Below are 988 nucleotides of genomic sequence, written 5' to 3'. Positions count from 1 at the left end.
TTGGAAGACAAAGTTGTGGACATAACTTAGAGAGTGAGAGACATGGAGAACAGAAGACAAAGGGAGGACCAACTGACCACATTAAGTATAAAGATATAGATTGCTTCCAAAAAGAAGACAGTGTAGAGAACCCTTAATGAGATCATGAAAATAGGTCAGGACTAAAGAACATTTCCTAATTCAAAGAGTCCACGAGGCCCTAGCCCTGGGCAAGAATATAGACTTTTTCTAGGGCAGCATGTTAAGAAAGTTTAGCACACTGGAGAGAAAAAGAATAATCTGCAATTTGAGAGAATGAAGGAGGGAAGTACAGATATATATATATATATAAAATGGATCATATAAAAAGATAAGAAATAAAAATAATCTAATATTTCTGAAAACAAAACAGAAAGCCAAAGTAATTAACAATAATGAATCAACGCCTTTACTATTTTGCAGATAAATTATTTTCCATCTAAATATTACAGTCATCTAAGCTAGTAATTATGTATTAGCATAAAAAAAGGTATTTTCAGGTTTCAATGTATCAAACATTTGTCATTCTACATACCGTTTTTTGAGGAGAGAATATATTGAGAATATTATTGTGATTGTTAACTATTTTTTTAAATTAATACATAATAAGTGCACAAATGTAGGAAGTACATATGATATTTTGTTACATAGAATACATAATGAGTAAATCAAGATAATTAGAATATTCATTACCTTAAATATTTATCATTCATTTGTGCTGTGAACATTTCAACTCTCTTCAAGCTACTTTGAAATGTACAATAAATTATTGTTAACTATATTCAAGCTACTTTGCTATCAAATACTAGATCTTATTTCTTCTATGTAATTGTATTTTATACCCATTAACCAGCCACTCTTCACCCCACTCCTCTCAGCCTCTGGTAACCATAATTCTACTCTCTACCTCAACGATGTCAACTTTTACATCTCTCACATTTGAAGTGAGAACATGTAACATTTGTCTTTC

Source organism: Macaca thibetana, chromosome 6 (assembly GCF_024542745.1).
Source record: "Macaca thibetana thibetana isolate TM-01 chromosome 6, ASM2454274v1, whole genome shotgun sequence".
In the NCBI taxonomy this organism is placed as follows: domain Eukaryota; kingdom Metazoa; phylum Chordata; class Mammalia; order Primates; family Cercopithecidae; genus Macaca; species Macaca thibetana.
The sequence above is the reverse complement of the archived record's forward strand: the minus strand, read 5'-3'. Positions refer to the sequence as shown.